We start from the raw sequence: 19,191 nt of genomic DNA on the forward strand, positions 1-19,191 counted from the left end.
CGCAGAGTAAAGAAGTTTTGGCCAGTACTGTGCATAAAGTAACGTCGGTTTCGAGTAGGAATATACATGGCAGAACGTACACACCAACTGCTGCTGCTGCCTGACCTCAGATGACCCAGAGTCCGCCATCAATCATTAATGCGAGGCAGTTAACACCTTGTTGGCGCTGTGGAGATGATCATCGGCCCCATCAATGCTGCTTCAAGCACTATGCATACAATGGTTGTAGAACAATGGGATACCTCCAGTGAATGTGCAGGTGAGCTGCAAACCCTGCAAACCCTGCAAACCACCACGTTGCAGAAGAAAATCAATCCACTATAGATCAGGCTGAATTGGAGACTCGTACCGAGGAGGCAGAAGTATACGGGGTACACACATTCACTACGAAATGTCCACCAATAATGTTGAAAGTTGAACTGAATGGAATTCCAGTATCTATGGAACTGGACACAGGTGCGAGTCAGTCCACAATGAGTAAAAAGGCCTTCGACAGGCTGTGGGGCAAAAAGGCACACAGGCCCAAACCAAACTAAGGACTTACACGAAGGAACTAATCCCTGTATTTGGCAGTGCAGAAGTCAAAGTCTCCTATGACGGAGCAGTACACGAACTCCTGCTGTGGATTGTGCCAGGGGATGGCCCCACATTGTTTTGCAGAAGCTGGCTGGGAAAAATCTGCTGGAACTGGGACGACATCCGAGCGCTCTCGTCCGTCTTGTGCCCAGGTTCTGAGCAAGCTCCCATCGTTGGAGCCAGGTATTGGAAGCTTCGCGGGGGCTAAAGTGCAGATCCATTTGGTTCCCGGTACGTGACCCATCCACCACAAGGCTCGGGCAGTGCCGTACATGATGCGTGAGAAAGTGGAAATTGAGCTGGTCAGGCTGCAGCGAGAAGCTTCATCGTGCCGGTGGAATTCAACAAGTGGGCTAGTCCGCTTGTTCCGGAACTTAAAGAAGACGGCACGGTTAGAATTTGCGGGGGCTATAAAGTAACGATTAATCGTTTTTCGCTACAGGACTAGTACCCTCGACCCAAGGCAGACGACCTATTTGCTGGCTGGAGGGAAGACGTTCACCAAGCTGAACCTGACCTCGGCCTATATGACGCAGGAGCTGGAGGAGTCTTCGAAAGGCCTCACCTACATCAACATGCACAAAGATCTGTTCATCTATAACAGGTGCCCGTTCGGGATCCAGTCAGCTGTGGCAATCTTCCAACGGAACATGGAGAGCCTGCTAAAGTCAGTTCCTTGCACCGTGATTTTCCAGGACGACATACTGGTTACAGGTCGGGACACCATTAAGCACTTGAAGAATCTGGAAGAGGTTCTTAGTCAGTTGGGTCGCGTGGGACTCAGGTTGAAACGCTCAAAGTGCATTTTCCTGGCGCAGGAGGTCGAGTTCTTGGGAAGAAGAATCGCAGCAGACTGCATCAGTCCCACAAACGCGAAGATGGAGGCCATCAAGAACGTGCCGAGACCACAGAACGTGGTTCCTGGGACTCCTTAACTATTTCGGTAATTTCCTACCTGTGTTAAGCACCCTGCTAGAACCCCTGCATGCACTACTGCGCAAGGGAGACAATTGGGTATAGGGAAATTCACAAAAGGCTGCCTTTAAGAAAGCCAGAAATCTGCTGTGTTCAAACAAATTGCTTGTCCTGTATAAACCTTGTAAAAGATTAGTGCTAGCTTGCGATGTGTCGACGTACGGGGTCGGGTGTGTGTTACAACAGGCTAACGAATCGGGGATTTTGCAACTGATTGCTTATGCATCCAGGAGTTTGTCCAAGGCCGAAAGGGCCTACAGCATGATTGAAAAAGAGGCTCTGGGGTGCATCTATGGGGTAAAAAAATTGCACCAGTACTTATTTGGCCTCAAGTTTGAGCTTGAAACTGATCACAAGCCGCTTATATCGCTGTTCTCTGAGAGCAAAGGGGTTAATACCAATGCCATTGCCCGCATCCAAAGATGGGTGCTCATGCTGTCGGCATACAACTATGCAATCCACCACATACCGGGCACAGAGAACTGCGCAGATGCTCTCAGTCGGCTGCCATTGCCCACCACCAGGGTCGAAATAGCACAGCCAGCAGACTTGCTCATGGTAATGGAGTCATTCGAAAATGAAAAGTCCCCCGTTACGTCCCGCCAGATCAGGACCTGGACCAGCCAGGATCCTTTACTGTCCCTGATAAAAAACTGTATCCTCCATGGGAGGTGGTCCAGCGTCCCAGCGGAAATGCAGGAGGTGATTAAGCCATTCCACAGGCGCAAAAATGAAATGTCCCTGCAGGCAGACTGTCTGCTGTGGGGCAATCGTGTGGTCTTGCCCAAGAAAGACAGAGATACGTTCATTTGTGAACTGCACAGCACCCATCCAGGCATTGTAATGATGAAAGCCATAGCCAGATCCCACGTGTGGTGGCCTGGCATCGACTCAGATTTAGAGTCATGCGTGCGCCAGTGCAACATTTGCTCTCAGCTGAGCAATGCACCCAGACAGGCACCGGCAAGTTTTTGGTCGTGACCCTTCAAACCGTGGTCGAGGATCCACGTGGACTATGCGGGCCCATTTCTAGGCAAAATTTTTTGGTTGTCGTGGACGCTTACTCAAAATGGATTGAATGTGCGATAATGTCTGTAAGCACATCCACGGCCACTATTGAAAGCCTACGAGCTATGTTTGCCACACACGGCTTGCCTGATGTCCTAGTCAGCGACAATGGGCCGTGTTTCACCAGTGCTGAATTCAAAGAACTCATGACTCGCAACGGGATCAAACATGTCGCATCTGCCCCATTCAAGCCTGCATCCAACGGCCAGGCAGAACCGGCAGTTCAGACCAACAAGCAAAGCTTGAAACGTGTGCCGGAAGGCTCCCTGCAGACTCTGCTGTCCCGAGTGCTACTCAGCTACTGCACCAGACCCCACTCACTCACCGGGGTTCTCCCAGCTGAGCTGCTCATGAAAAGGGCGCTGAAAACAAAGCTCTCTCTTGTCCACCCTGATCTCCATGATCACATGGAGGGCAGGCAGCATCAACAAAGTGTGGTATCATGACCGTGCAAATTTGTCATGCGATATTGAGATCAATGATCCTATGTTTGTACTCAATTGTGAACATGGTCCCAAATGGCTCGCTGGCATGGTCACAGCCAAAGAAGGGAGTAGGGTGTTTCAGGTCAAATTGGCCAATGGACAAACGCACAGAAAACATTTGGACCAAATCAAATTGCAGTTCACCAACAGCTACGAACAACCCGAAAAAGACACCACCAACTTTGACCCTCCAACACACACACAAGAGCCAACTGACATCATGGTTGACCACAAATCTGAACTCATCATCCCCAGCAGTCCGGCTAGCCCGGCTGCCCAACAGCCCAGTGAAAAACTCACCCACATCTGCATTTGTACCGAGATGATCGAAAAGCCCCAGATCGTCTCACCTTGTAAATAAGTGTACTATTAACTTCACGGGGTGGGGGGGGGAGTGATGTTATGTATTTAACCCCTTATAACCTGTATTACACTACCACCAGAGGGCCTACCTGCTCGTGTCCCAAGGGATCCTAGCATCCCTTGGGAGCACGATATATAAGCAGGCCACCCATGAGATACCTGCACTCTGAGTCTTATTAAAGGAGCTAAGGTCACACTTGCTCATTGTACACAGTACTCAGATTCATCCTTTATTATGAGTGTACCATATACCATTTAGCAATGCCAAACTCCATTGTTGTCAATTTTCCAGCCCTTGTTCCCTCTGTCTTCCAAATTCACTTTCTACCTTTCTGCTGCCCAATTCCAGCGTTGTTTCTCTCTTCACTGAATCTATTCTCTGATTCCCATCCCCCTGCCAAGCTAATTTAAATCCTCCCCAACAGCACTAGTTAACCCCACCGCGAGGATATTGGTCCCGGCTATGTTGAGGTGCAATCCGTCTGGCTTGTAGAGGTCTCACCTCCCCCAGAAACAGTCCCAGTGCCTCAGGAATCTAAAGTCCTCCCGCCTGCACCATCTCTCCAGCCACCCATTCATCTGCTCTATCCTTCTATTTCTGTACTCACTAGCACGTGGCACCGGGAGTAATCCGGAGATGACTACCTTTGAGGTCCTGTTTTTTAATCTCTCTCCTAGCTCCCTAAATTCTGCCTGCAGGACCTCACCCCTCTTTTTACCGATGTCATTAGTACCGATATGGACCACGACCTCTAGCTGTTCACCCTCCCCCCCCCCAGCATGCCCTGCAGCCGCTCAGTGTTATCTTTAACTCTCGCACCAGGGAGGCAACATACCATCCTGGAGTCACATCTGCAGCCGCAGAAACGCCTGTCTGCTCCCTTGACTATCGAATCCTCTACCACTATTGCTTTCCCATTCCTCTTCCTCCGCCACTGTGCAGCTGAGCCACCCGTGGTGCCATGGACTTGGCCCTGGCTGCACTCCCCAGAGGCACCATCGCTCCCACCAGTACTCAGAACAGAGTACTGGTTGGAGAGAGGGATGCACTCTGGGGGCTCCTGCACTACCGCCTGGTCCTCCTCTTCTGTCTGGTTGTCACCCACTTCCTCTCTGCCTGCACACTCTTTAACTGCGGGTTGGCCACCTCTAGAAATATGCTATCCATGAAATTCTCAGCCTCGTGGATGCACCGCAGTGACTCCAGCCGCTGCTCAAGCTCCGAAACCCGGAGCTCGAGTTGCTGAAGCTCGAGACACTTCGTGCACACGTGGTCATCCAGGCTACGCGAAATGCCCAGGGCTTCCCACATGGCACAGGATGTGCACTCCACAGGACTGAGCTATCCCGCCATGCCTCTAGTTAATAGACTCATACCTTTATTATCTCTGAACTCGACCACCTCCTATGCTCTCCTGATCATCCTCACATCCTGCACCCTCTGTAAATCTCAGCTCATCCAAACTTCTGCTGCTCCTATCCTATTCCATCAAATCGGGCTCGCCCCTCGTTCCTGGCCTAGCTGATCTACATTGACTTCTGTTCTCCTAACAACTTGGGGGTGATTTTAACTGGACAGGTGGCCAGTTAGAATTGCCCAACTTACTTACCTGCCCTGGAGATACCAAGAACTGACAGTTCCTCATTTAACCTGCTCAACTGTGCCGGCAACAAGGAAGGAAAGAAAGAAGAAGGAAGGCATGCATTTATATAGCGCCTTTCATGACCACCGAAATGCGGCAGCCAATGTGCGCGCAGCAAACTCCCACAAACAGCAATATGATAATTGTTATGTCTTGAATAAAGAGTCAGACTAGATACTGCAAGCTCAAAGTAAGGTGTGACTGTAGTCATTTATTACAGATCTCAGAGTGCCTCTCCAGCCTGTGAGGCTGCTCCCAAGCGATTGTTGGATCCATTGGGACTCCAGGGGATAAGCCCTCTGGTGGTTAGATATGGCATTTACAGGTTTACATACATAACAACACTCCCCCCCCCCAAAGGCAATGGTGTAACTATTGACAGTGTGAGTCGATCTGTTGCCTTCCTTTCCCTGGTTGATCGTCTCGGTGCAAATGCTGGTGTTGATGAATCATTTGTTGGGCCTTCGCTGGGCTGCTGCGCAGCAGGCCTTGCTGGGCTGCAGCGGGCGATGGGTTCTGCTTCGTGGTCAACCGCTGGTCGGTTGTGTGTGTGTTGGAGGGTTCAAAAAGGTAGAGTCTACTGTGGGTTGTTCTGGATAGTCTGTAAATCTGAGTTTGGTTTAGTCCAAGTGTTTCCTGCAGGTGAGTCCATTTGCGGGTTTGACCACAAACACCCTACTCCCCTCTTTGGCCAAAACAGTGCCAGCAAGCCACTTGGGACCTTGTCCATAGTTTAACACAAATACAGTGTCATTTATTTCAATTTCACGTGATCATGATATGTGTTCTGTTGAAGCCGCCTGCCCTCTACCTGTTTGTGTAGATCAGGGTGGACTAACGAGAGCCTTGTCTTAAGTGCCCTTTTCATGAGCAGTTCAATAGGAGGAACCCCAGTAAGCGAGTGGGGTCTTGAGTGGTAACTAGGCAGGACTCAGGATAAACAAGTTATCTGTGAGCCTTCAGTCACCCTTTTCAAGCTCTGCTTGATTGTTTGAACTGCTCATTCTGCCTGACCGTTGGATGCTGGTTTAATCTGGGCAGACGTGACATGTTTGATCCCATTGCGGGTCATGAACTCCTTGAATTCGGCACTGGTAAAGCATGGCCCATTGTCACTTGCAAGAACATCAGGCTGGTCGTGCGTGGCAAACATGTCCCATAGGCTTTCAATGGTGGCAGCGGACGTGCTTGCTGACTTATCACACATTCAATACATTTGGAGTATGCATCTACAACCACTAAAAACATTTTTCCCAAGAATGGGCCTGCATAGTTGACATGGACCCGAGACACGGTTTGGAGGGCCAGGACCATAAACTTAGTGGCGCCTCCCTGGGTGCATTGCTTAACTGGGAACATGTATTACATTTGTGCACACAGGACTCTAAGTCTGCATCGATACCGGGCCACCCCACATATGGGATCTGGCTATCGCTTTCATCATTACAATGCCTGGGTGGGTGCTGTGGGGATCACTAATGAAAGTGTCCCTGCCCTTTTTTGGCACAACTACCCGATTACCCCATAGCAGGCAGTCTGCTGTATAGACATTTCATCTTTGCTTTATTTGTTCCTGCACCTCTAACGGACACTAGACCAACTCCCGTGGAGCACATCGTTTTTTACTAGGGACAGTAAGGGGTCCTGGCTCGTCCAGGTTCTGATCTGTCAGGCGGTAACGGGTAATTGCTCACTCTCGAATGCTTCCATTATCATAATTAAATCTGCGGGCTGTGCCATCTCCACCCCGGTGGGGGGAACGGCAGCCTACTGAGAGCATTGGTACAGTTTTCTGTGCCTGGCCTGTGGTGGATGGTGTAGTTGTATGTGGACAACGTGAGTGCCCATCTCTGGATGTGGTCCGATGCATTCGTAGTTATCCCCTTACTTTCAGAAAAGATGGTTATTAGCGGCTTATGGTCGATTTCCAATTCAAATTTGAGCCCGAACAGATATTGATGCATTTTCTTTACCCGTAAACACATGCAAACGCTTCTTTTTCGATCATACTATAAGCCCTCTCAGCCTTAGACAGACTTCTGGATGCTTAAGCAACCGGTTGCAATTTCCTAAATTCATTAGCTTGTTACAATACACACCCGTTCCCGTATGACGATGCATCACATGCTGGTACCAAACGCTTACATGGATTGTACAACACAAGCAATTTGTTTGAACGTAACAGCTTCCTAGCTTTCTCAAAAGCATTTTCTTGGTTTTTACCCCATACCCATTCATCTCCTTTAGGCAGTAAAGAGTGCAGGGGTTCTAACAATGTGCTAAGACCCGGTAAGAAGTTACCAAAATAGTTCAGGAGTCCTAGAAACTACCGCAGCTCCGTCACGTTCTGTGGTCTTGTTGTGTTCTTGATTGCCTCCGTCTTCGAATCGGTGGACCTGATGCCATCCTCCGCGATTCTTCTCCCCAGGAACTCCAATTCAGGCACCAGGAAAATGCACTTCAAGCATTTTAGTCTGAGCCCCACACGATTAAGCCGACTAAGAACCTCCTCAGGTTCTGCAGGTGTTTGATGGCGTCCCGACCTGTAACCAAGGTGTCGTCCTGGAAGAACGTGGTGCACGGGACCGACTTCAGCAAGCTTTCCATGTTCCTCTGCAATATCACCGCAGCCAATCGAATCCCAAACAGGCATCTGTTGTAAATGAAGAGACCTTTGTACATGTTGCTGCAGGTGAGGCCTTTCAATGATTCCTCTAGCTCCTGAGTCATGTAGGCCGAGGTCAAGTCCAACTTCATGAACGTTTTCCCTCCCGCCAGCATCGCAAGTAGGTCATCTGCCTTTGGTAGCGGGTATTGATCCTGCAGTGAGAAACGATTGATAGTTACTTTGTAATCACCTCCGATTCTGACGGTGCCATCTCCCTTGAGAACTGGGACAATCGGACTGACCCACTCATTGAATTCGATCAGCAAAATGATTCCCTCTCATTGCAGCCTGTCCAGCTCAATCCCCACTCTCTCTTTCATCATGTAAGGTACCGCTCTCACCTTGTGGTGGATGGGTCATGCCCCCGGAATCAAATGGATGTGCACTTTTTCTCCTTGGAACTTCCCAATGCCGGGTTCGAACAGCGAGGGGAACTTGCTTAGGACCTGGGCACATGAGGTGTCATCGACAGATGAAAGCGCTCGGACGTCGTCCCAGTTCCAGCGTATCTTTCCCAGCCAGCTCCTGATGAACAGTGTGGGGCCATCGCCCGGTACCACCCAGAGTGTTAACTCGTGCACCGCTCCATCGTTGCACTGCCATTACAGGAATCAGTTCCTTTGTGTAAGTTCTAAGTTTAGTACGAATGGGAGTCAGGACTGGCCTTGAAGCCTTGCTGCACCACAATTTATCGAAAGTCTTTTTGCTCATTGTGGACCGTGTCCAGCTCCATGGATACCGGGAGTCCATTTAATTCAACCTTCAGCATTATCGGGGTACACTTTGTGGTAAATGTGTGCATCCCATATACCTATGCCTCCTCGGTCTGAGGCTATGGTTCATCGTGATCCACCATGGATCTGTCCTCCTCTGCAACATGATGGTTTGTAGGATTAGCAGGGTTTGCAGCTCACCTGCACATGTGTTGGAGGTGTCCCATTGTTCCACAGCCTTTGCAAATGTGTCCTTTGAAGTGGCATGAATGGAAACGATGATCACCTACGCAGCGCCAACAAGGTGTTAATGGCTTTGCATTCACCACCCTTGATGGTGGATTCTGAGTCATCTGCGGACGTGCAGCTGCAGGTATGTAAGTCCCGCCCTGTACATTTCAATTCAAAAACAACGTTACTTTGTTCACAGTACTTGCAGCAGCACTAGTGTGCTGAGAAATTTGTTGGGTAGTCACTGGTGGCGATAAACGCCTGTGCTATCGGTATGGCTTTACTCAAGATTGGGGTCTCTACAGTCTAAAGTTTGCAAATATTACTTTATGGTCAATGCCAAGTACAAAGAAGTCTCTGAGCATGTGCTCCAAGTGTCCTTCAAATTCGCAATGTCCTGCAAGACGCCTTAGCTCGGCGACGTAGCTCGCCATTTCCTGGCCTTCAGACCTCTTGTACGTGTAGAATCAGTACCTCGCCATCAGAATGCTTTCCTTCGGATTTAGATGCTCCCAGACCAGTGTGCACAACTCATCATACGACTTGTCTGTGGATTTCGTTGGAGCGAGCAGGTTTTTCATGAGGCCATACGTTGGTGCCCTGCAAACGGTGAGGAGGATCGCCCTTCGTTTGGCAGCATTCGCTTCTCCTTCCAGCTCGTTGGCCACAAAGTATTGGCTCCCTCAGCACTGCACTGGAGTGTCAGCCTAGATTTTTGTGCTCAAGTCCCTGGAGTGGGAACCCACCCAAAGCGGGCGGGGTCCTTTTCACACATGCGTGCCATTTCCCAATGACGTCACCGGGACCCGACTGTAATTTTAACTCGTAGGCCTCAGCAGGGAAGCAGCCGTGAGTTTCCAACTGGGATGAGGATCAGAACCAGGAGAGGCCCAAAATAGTACATTTCCTCGTAGGGCCAGACAGAGCAGGAGTGCACCTCTGGGCACCACAAGGAAAGCTTAAACTACCGCACCTCCTGGTTCCACATTCTGATAAGTATATTTTTTTAAACTTATCTTTTAGGCTGGTGGCCTCCAATCAACCCTTTAAGAACCATTGGTTAGGCCATTTTCAGACCTGGTTTTCCTGAATGCAGTCTGCCTGGTGGTAGCTGCGTTCATGGACAGCCCAATTTTGCACAGAGCACCTCAAACAGCTGTTAGTTCGACCCCCTTTTTAATATGGAAAGAGACCTACATATGACCATAAGAAATAGGAGCAGGAATAGACCATAGGGCCGCTTGAGCCTGCTCCACCATTTAATAAGATCATGGCTGATCTTCTACCTCAACTCCACCTTCCCGCACTATTCTCATATTCCTCAATTCCCTTGGACCTGTTTCAGGCATGGGTTCTGGATTGCCTCTTTGTCTGAGTGTCAACTGTGGCTCAGTGGGTAACAACCACACTTCTGAGTCAGAAGGTTGCGGGTTCAAGTGAGGCTTGAGCACATAAATCTAGGCTGACACTCCAATGGAGTGCTGCACTGTTGGAGGTGCTGTCTTTCGGAGGAGGTTGTATAGGATCCCATGACACTATTTTGAAGAAGAGCAGGGGAGTTATTCACGGTGTCCTGGCCAATATTGATCACTCAATCAACATTAAAAAAAACAGTTTATCTGGTCATTATTACATTGCTGTTTGTGGGAGCTTGCTGTGTGCAAATCGGCTGCTGCGTTCCCAGCATTACAATGGTGACTACACTCCAAAAGTACTTCATTGGCTGTGAAGCACTTGGAGACGTCCCGTGGTCATGAAAGGCGCTACATAAATGCAAGTCTTTCTTTCTTTTCCTGCCTTTACCAATATGGCAGGTGGGGCACTCCCGACGCGCAATTAGCACATGCCCGGCCTCTCCCGCCATAATGGACGCCAAGGCACTAGGGCCGCAGGATTGGTGTCCTGCAAACCTTACACTCACCGAGGTTGAAAATGTCCGGTGATGCTGGATCAACTGGGACCAGCCCTTGTTTCATTTTGAAGGCAAGGTCCTCGCTGGAACAACAAAATCAGGACCCAATCAAGGGCAGCCAATACCCATGGGACTGTAGTCCACCACGGGGAGGCATAAAAATTGGCGGGAGAGAGAGAAAACACACGCACGGGTCCTCTTCATAACCTTGTGGTTACGAACCATAAACCATTTAGAAAATATTTAACTGATATCACTCCACTCCTTTTCTGATATACTTTCACCTTTTATCATTCAGTTTCCTGGTAAATCTCGACAACTATCTCGTACCTTGTCACACTCTGTTTTCACCTCTTCTTTTCTTGGCTCTGAGGCGATTCATTTGTTTTCCTGACAGTGCCACACTATTTCTATTTCCCGAATCTGATCCACTCTGGAGGCTGTCATCTTATATTTCCTTTCCTCGGCGATATATATATATTTTTCCAGCCAGCATACTGTCCACACTCAGTCATCTCACTGAAATCTGACTTAAAAGGTATCTCTTTTTTTGATTTATGTGTCACCCTTACTATTTAATACCTCACAATCTGCCCACATTCCCCTGCTCAGTCCGAGACATAACACGTCTGCTCACATAAAAGGCCTCAATTTAAATCCAACATGGTGCCAAATCAAATGACATGTCATATTGAGATGCATTTGACTTGTAATTCATCATCTTTGATTTGATAGGAGATCTCCTCTGACATCGTTCACGGAAGATATGGAATTCCAAGTCTGCACTGACGAGGAGGATACACATATTACATAAGAACATAAGGATTAGGAGCAGGAGTAGGCCATTCGGCCCCTCGATCCTGCTCCGCCATTCAATAAGATCAAGGCTGATCTTCTACCTCAACTCCACTTTCCTCCACTTTCCACATATCCCTTGATTCCTTTAATACCCAAAGATCTATCGATCTCTGTCTTGAATATACTCAAAGACTGAGGGGTCGAAATTCAGTACCGCCATTTTTGATGCCTCGCTTCGGGCGCGGTCCCCAAACGCGAAATTGGGTGTTGACACCTAAAGAGTTGATAGCAGCATAAAATCATGGCGTTGCACACTTACCTGGAGGCGCTACACTGAGCTAAGTGGGCCGTTAAGTGTGGGCTCAACATTCGGGACTTAGGCAATACTTGAAGCTGTGCCACAGACGTTGTGGCGCCACCTGGATTGAATTGAGCCGTTGAATGGGTGCCTCAGCGCCCCGTGGGTATATTCGCTTCCTGTGCGCTCACTCAGAGCATGAGCATGGCAGATCTTGCAGCAGCTCATCAACACTGGATGCACTCCTTGCTGCCCTGGAGAGGTGTTGGCAGGTGCTGAGGACAGAGGCTGGGAGGAGACCCCAAACCCAAACATACCGAAGGTTATGGAGGGAGGTAGCAGAGCAAGTGTCTGCGAGTGACACGGCGCCAAGGGCAGTAATGAAATTTAGAAAAAGTGGAACGACCTGACGGGGTTAGTGAGGGTGAGTATCTTTAATTTCAAACTTCAACGTGCTATGCTCTGACCTCAATGTGCACTCTCTGCTCAATGTAGTGATTGGGAATCCATGCTCCAAGTGGGTGAGGCCACAGTCAAGGTTCCCATTTGCAGCCTCACCCACTGCAAGGGCCTGTATGCGCTGTTAACCTTGCTACTCGGTTATGCAGACCCACCCCTCATGTTGTTGACTCCTCAGTCTTCATATGCATGTCAAAGTCAGTAGCCTCCCCATTACTGTCAGGTCCTGGCACCCTAATTCAAGCATTGTCACAGTAAGTCCACACAGCGAATGGTAGTCACATCAAGCTGTGAAGACTGTCAACGAGCAAAATGTGCTGAACATTGAGCTGTGAGGACTGTCATAGAGTAAAATGTACTGAACATTGAGCTGTAAAGACTGTCATAGAGTAAAATGCAGTAAAGTATGTAAGGCACTTGGGACACATTGATAGAAGGCCTCTAACTCCAACTTTCTGTGTAATGTTACAGGCGAAACTTGCACACAACCAGCGGGAGCAAATGTGGACTGGAGGGAGGGAGCCAGACCTCCAAGTGCTCAGTCCGTTGAAGGAACGGATCGCTGCCCTGCTGGGCGTGAACGTTGATGTGATGGTGGTGGGTGTGGCTGAGCCGCTCGGGACTGTGACGGTATGTTGAGTTCCTTTGCAGCGACCTGCAGGACACTTGGCCCTCACACCACCACTGGCTATTCCCATGAGACTGCCATTCAAGAATTCCTTTCCTGCTCCTGGCCTCCTCCACTGCAAGTAACCCCTCCTCTGTGTTTGTGCTTTCAGATGAGCAGCCAGATTCACCGGGGCCTTCTCGGCCACCTTCCACGTGTGCAGATGGTGGCGACGACCAAGAGGACTAAATATATTCAAAAAGGAGTTAGATGAAGTCCTTACTACTAGGGGGATCAAGGGGTATGTCGAAAAAGCAGGAATGGGGTACTGAAGTTGCATGTTCAGCCATGAACTCATTGAATGGCGGTGCAGGCTATAAGGGCCGAATGGCCTACTCCTGCACCTATTTTCTATGTTTCTATGTTTCTATGACAAGGAGGAGCAGAAGGACAACACCTCCTTTGACCTCACGCAGGAGGCTGCGCCATCGGAGAGCGGGGCCAGCAGCAATGTTGACGAAGGGTTGGTCGGGGAGGCGGAGGTGGGTGATGCTTCGGGACCCAGTGGCTTCCAGCAACGCCATGGGGGAGGGTAAGCCCTGGGGGCCAGCTCCCCGGAGGGTGAGTGCCTGCCTGAGTGATGTTCAGCAGCACTCTGACTATGAGCCCGACCTAGAGGTTGTCGCAAGACAATCCCTGCAGTTGCACAGTGATCTGCTGGGTGCAGTAGCAAGGGTGCCACAGAGTCTTGATGTATTAGCTGTGAGGATGGAGGAGCCACCTCAACTGTTTCTCATGCCTCTCAGCAGCCCACCAAGCCCAACCTTGGCAGATACCAATGGATGCTGGATGCAGACTGTTGTGTATCTGTAAAGCATGCACTCCCATGTTCCGCCACCAGGGAGTGCAACCCCTGAAGTCCCAAGGGATCCCAGCATCCCTTGGGAGCACTGTATATAAGCCGGCCCCTAAGGCCTGTTCCTCACTCTTGAGTATCTTAATAAAGACTGAGGTCGCTGTTACTTTAACCTCCCTGTGTGCAGTCTCATCTGTGTCAGGAACACAACAACTGGCGATGAATATACGAATCCAACGTAAAGATGCAGCAAACTGTTCTCGGAGGGTGAGGACTGGGAAGCCTATGTCGAAAGGCCAGACCAGTACTTTGTAGCCAACAAGCTGGACCGAGAAGAAGCGCTGCAAATAGGAGAGCGGTCCTCCTCACGGTCTGCGGGGCACCGACCTACAGCCTCATGAAGAATTTTCTGGCTCCGGTGAAACCCACAGATAAGTCATATGAGGAACTATGTACACTGGTTCAGGAGCATCTTAACCCGAGGGAGAGCGTGCTGATAGTGAGGTATCAGTTCTACACGTGCTAGCGATCTGAAGGTCAGGAAGTGGCGAGCTACGTTGCCGAGCTAAGGCGACTTGCAGGACAATGTGAATTTGATGGCTACCTGGAGCAAATGTTCAGAGACTTTTTTATACTGGGCATTGGCCACGAGACCATCCTATGAAAACTTTTGACTGTAGAGATACCGACCCTCAGTAAGGCCATTGCGATAGCACAGGCGTGTATGTCCACCAGTGATAACACCAAACAAATCTCTCAGCACACAAGTGCTAGCAATGTTCATAAATTAACTGGAAGTGTGTTTGTGAGCAGAAATGTACAGGGCACAAACCGTGAGTCTGCAACTGCCAGTGGGCCTCAGGTGACCCAGATGACTCAGAGTGCACAACAAAGGATGAATGCAAGGCAATTCACACATTGTTGGCGTTGTGGAGGCTTCCATTCAGCCTATTCATGCCGCTTCAAAGGTTATGTTTGCAAGAGGTATGGAACAATGGAGCACCTCCAACGAGCTTGCAGACGAGCTGCAAGCTCTGTAAAACCTGCTAACCACCACGTGGCAGAGGAAGATCGGTCCATGGTGGAGCAAAGCAATTCCGAGCCTCAGAGAGAGGAGGCAGATGCTGAAGTACACAGGGTGCACACATTTTCGATTAAATGTCCACCTATAATGCTAAATGTAAAATTGAACGGCTTACCCGTAGCCATGGAACCGGACACTGGCCCGAGCCAATCCAACATGAGTAAAAAGATGTTTGAGGGGCTGTGGTGCAACAAGACACTCATCCACACGAAACTGAGAACATACACTTATTACTGTCCTGGGCGATTGCCACTCTGGATTGTCCCGGGCCATAGCCCCAAACTGCTTGGAAGGAGCTGGCTGGGCAAAACCCGCTGGAACTGGGATGACATCCGAGCGCTATCACATGTCGATGAGGCCTCATGTACCCAGGTTCTTAACAAATTTCCTTTCCTTTTTGAGCCAGGTATTGGAAACCTTTCCGGGGCGAAGGTGCGGATCCACTTGGTCCCAGAGGCATGACCCATTCACCATAAGGTGCAAGTGGTACCTCACATGATGAGGGAGAGAGTGGAAATCGAGCTGGACGGCTGCAATGCGAGGGCATCATTTCCACAGTGGAATTCAGCGAGTGGGCCAGCCCGATTGTTCCAGTATTCAAAAGTGATGGCAAGGTCAGGATTTGCGGCGATTATAAAGAAACTATTAATCGTTTCTCGCTACAGGACCAATACCCGCTACGTAAAGCAGACGACCTATTTGCGACGCTGGCAGGAGGCAAGACGTTCACCAAGCTCAACATGACTTCGGCCTAGATGACGCAGGAGCTGGAGGAGTCTTCGAAGGGCCTCACCTGCATCAATACGCACAAGGGACTGCTCATCGACAACAGATGCCTGTTTGGAATTTGGTCGGCTGCAGCGATCTTCCAGAGAAACATGGAGAGCCTTCTCAAGTCGATACCAAGCATGGTGGTTCTTCAGGATGACATATTGATCACAGGTCGGGACACTGCCAAGCACGTACAAAACCTGGAGGAGGTCCTCCAGTGACTGGATCGCGTAGGGCTGCGGCTGAAGAGGTCGAAATGTGTCTTCATGGCAACAGAAGTGGAGTTTTTGTGGAGAAAGATCGCAGCGGATGGCATTCGGCCCACAGACGCCAAGACAGAGGCTATCAGGAATGCACCCAGGCCACAGAACGTCACGGAGCTGCGGTCATTCCTGGGACTCTTCAACTATTTTGCTAACTTCCTACCGGGGTGAAGCACCCTCGTAGAGCCCCAACATGTGTTACTGCATAAAGGTGAGAAATGGGTATGGTGAAAAAAACAAGTAATTGCTTTTGAGAAAGCCAGAAACATTTTATGCTTCAACAAGCTGCTTGTATTGTATAACCCGTGTAAAACACTTGTGCTAGCATGTGACGCGCCGTCGTACGGAATTGGGTGTGTATTACAACAAGCTAACATTGCGGTGAAGTTGCAACCTGTCGCCTATGCCTCCAGGAGCTTGTCTAAGGCCGAGAGGGCCTACAGCATGATTGAGAAAGAGGCATTAGTGTGTGCGTTCGGGGTAAAGAAAATGCATCAGTACCTGTTTGGCCTCAAATTTGAGCTGGAAACCGATCACATGCCCCTCATATCCCTGTTCGCTGAAAACATGGGGATAAATACTAATGCCTCAGCCCACATACAAAGTGGGCATTTGCGCTATCAGCGTATAACTGTACTATTTGCCACAGGCCAGGCACCGAGAACTGTGCGGATGCTCTCAGTCGGCTACCATTGCCCACCACGGGGGTGGAAATGGCGCAGCCTGCAAATTTGTTGATGGTGGCGCAGCCTGCAGACTTGTTGATGGTCATGGAAGCATTTGAAAATGATAAATCACCTGCCACGGCCCGCCAGATTAGGACTTGGACCAGCCAAGATCCTCTGCTGTCCCTAGTAAAAAACTGTGTACTGCATGGGAGCTGGGCCAGCATCCCCATTGAAATGCAAGAGCTAATCAAGCCGTTCCAGCGGCGAAAGGACAAGCTGTCCATTTCGGCAGACTGCTTGTGTGGTTAATCGCATAGTACTATCCAAAAATGGCAGGGAGACGTTCATCTCGGATCTCTACAACACACACCCGAATATAGTAATGATGTAAGCGATAGCCAGATTCCACGTGTAGTGGCCTGGAATCAACTCTGACTTCGAGTCCTGTGTACGGCAATGCAGAGTGTGTGCTCAGTTAAGCAACGTGCCCAGAGAGGCACCACTAAGTTTGTGGTCCTGGCCCTCTAGACCATGGTCAAGGATCCATGTCGACTATGCGGGCCCGTTTCTCGGTAAAATATTCCTGGTGGTGGTGGATGCTTTTTCAAATGGATTGAATGTGTAATAATGTCAGGAATCACCGCCACCATTGAAAGCCTGAGGGCCATGTTTGCCACCCACAGCCTGCCTGACATACTGGTCAGTGACAACGGGCCATGTTTCACCAGTGCCGAATTTAAAGAATTCATGACCTGCAATGGGATCAAACATGTCACCTCAGCCCTGTTTAAACCAGCCTCCAATGGGCAGGCAGAGCGGGCAGTGCAAACAATCAAACAGAGCCTTAAACGAGTCACAGAAGGCTCACTCCAAACCCGCCTGTCCCAAGTACTGCTCAGCTACCGCACGAGAACCCACCCGTTCACAGAGGTGCCTCCGGCTGAGCTACTCATGAAAAGGACACTTAAAACCAGACTCTCGCTGGTCCACCCCAACCTGCATGATCAGGTAGAGAGCAGGCGGCAGCAACAAAATGTAAACGGTGGTTGCGTCACTGTGTCACGGGAAATTGATCTGAATGACCCTGTGTATGTGCTAAACTATGGACATGGTCCCAAGTGGATCGCGGGCACGGTGATGGCTAAAGAAGGGAGTAGGGTGTTTGTAATCAAACTAGACAGTGGAAAAATTTGCAGAAAGCACCTGGACCAAACGAGTTCACAGACTGCCCTGAACAACCCACAGCAGACACCACCTTTTTCGAGTCCACAACACACACCCAAAGGATCAATGACACCACCCCAGACCAGGAAATCAAACCCATCACGCCCAACAGCCCAGCAAGGCCAGGTGCACCCAACAACCCTGCAGGGCCAACAACATGCCAGCCCAGCGAGGGCACAGCCAACACACCAGAACAGACATTTGTACCGAGGCGGTCCACCAGGGAAAGAAAGGCTCCCGACCGCCTCATCTTGTAAATAGTTTTCACTTTGACTTTTGGGGTGAGTGATGTTGTGTATCTGTAAAGCATGCACTCCCATGTTCCACCACCAGGGAGCGCATCCCCTGAAGTACCAAGGGATCCCAGCATCCCTTGGGAGCACTGTATATAAGCCAGCCCCTAAGGCCTGTTCCTCACTCTGGAGTGCCTTAATAAAGACTGAGGTCACTGTTACTTTAACCTCCCTGTGTGCAGCATCATCTGTGTTCGGAACACAATACAAACAGTGACCATGGGGTCCCAGACATGGTGGCACGGGCTCTGGCTGATGTTGCAGTGACCATTAAGCACCAGGCCGGTGCCATTTTGGCCCTCCATACTTAAATGTCATCAGTGCGTGGTGTCCTGAGTCAGCTCTCTGGTGTACTGCAGTCAGACGCTGTTGATGCCGAGGCAAATAGATTTAACGGACGCACTGACCGCTGCCATCCAGTCTGGGGCCACATCAATTGGACGGGGACCTAACCTTGCCGAACCAGGGCAGGAATCATACCTCACCCAGATTTCTGCAGATGATGATGCTCTGCCCCGGGGGGGGGGGCCAATCGCACCGTGATGTCGTTTCTCAGGACAACATAATTCCTCCTTCACTGCTACCGCTCTCTGCACCCTGTCCCAGAGTGCTTCCACCCATGCTGAGGTTATGTAATCCACAACCGGGTCTTCCAGGGCTAGAGATGGTTGGGCACATCCTACTAGGCCATCATGTTTGGCTGCGCATCCAAGGCAGCAACCGACTACCAACCTTGCTGAAGGCCATGAAACCCCATTGAGATGGAGCAGTAAGGGCGAGAGGGAGGAGAAGGGAAGGGGTGGTAAAACCCTCTTAAGACAAAGTAAAGACCTGTGGGAAGGTGGCCAGATATGCTGACCTTGTGAAGATATGAGCTTTTAAAACTAGTTGACTTGTATGATAGTCAACAGAGATGGCTAGGTTGTTGCAATGTGAGCTCACGTAAATTGCTGCACTTGGACGAACGACGCAACAATGGTTTGGTACGCGCCAGAGATGGCTACCTTGTTATAAAATGAACTGTTGTCAATAGGTGCACTTGGATGTCTATGAGAATGTTTGAAGGGGTTTTGTGGGTATGTTGATGTGTTGGGGATGAAGATGTTGTCGTGCTTGTTTTCAGCACACATGATTTATGTTTGCAATAAACCAAGTATGGATTGTTCACATAATGAGGCACTGATTATTTATAACGGAGGGCTGCCGGGTGTGCAGCGATGTGTTGAGTTGATGCCC

Source organism: Pristiophorus japonicus, chromosome 2, assembly GCF_044704955.1.
Source record: "Pristiophorus japonicus isolate sPriJap1 chromosome 2, sPriJap1.hap1, whole genome shotgun sequence".
NCBI classification, from domain to species: domain Eukaryota; kingdom Metazoa; phylum Chordata; class Chondrichthyes; family Pristiophoridae; genus Pristiophorus; species Pristiophorus japonicus.